Source organism: Alligator sinensis, unplaced genomic scaffold, assembly GCF_000455745.1.
Source record: "Alligator sinensis unplaced genomic scaffold, ASM45574v1 scaffold400_1, whole genome shotgun sequence".
Taxonomy (NCBI): domain Eukaryota; kingdom Metazoa; phylum Chordata; order Crocodylia; family Alligatoridae; genus Alligator; species Alligator sinensis.
Window position 1 is genome coordinate 3437595 of NW_005841897.1, and position 377 is coordinate 3437971.

The 377-nt window shown below is 56.0% G+C and overlaps 1 protein-coding gene across 7 annotated transcripts in view; it reads right to left on the reverse strand.

The window, feature by feature from the left end:
• Nucleotides 1-377, reverse strand: part of TNRC6C (trinucleotide repeat containing 6C) — a 182251-nt gene that overhangs the window by 65667 nt on the left and 116207 nt on the right. The gene's annotated exons all lie outside the window — the stretch shown is intronic.

Below are 377 nucleotides of genomic sequence, written 5' to 3' on the forward strand. Positions count from 1 at the left end.
GATCACTAGGTCACCGACTAGGTCATCCCCAGTAGCCAGTATCAGGTCGAGCAGCGCTTTGCCTCTCGTTGGCCCATAGACTTCTTGAGTCAGGTAGAGGTCATCCACGCACGAGAAGAAGCTCTGCGACCGCTCAGATTTTGCTGAGGGATCCTCCCACGAGATGTCTGGGTAACTGAAGTCACCCATGACAACCACGGTCCTGGAGCAAGCTGCCTCAGCCAGTTCCTGGGCAAACTCCTAGTCAAGCTCAGGACTTTGGGTGGGAGGTCTGTAATAGACTCCCACCATTGTCCCCTGTGCTGTGTTCCCCACGGATTTTAACCCAGAGGGTCTCCAGCCGTCCACCCTGGTCACCAATATCGGCTTGCAGGGAC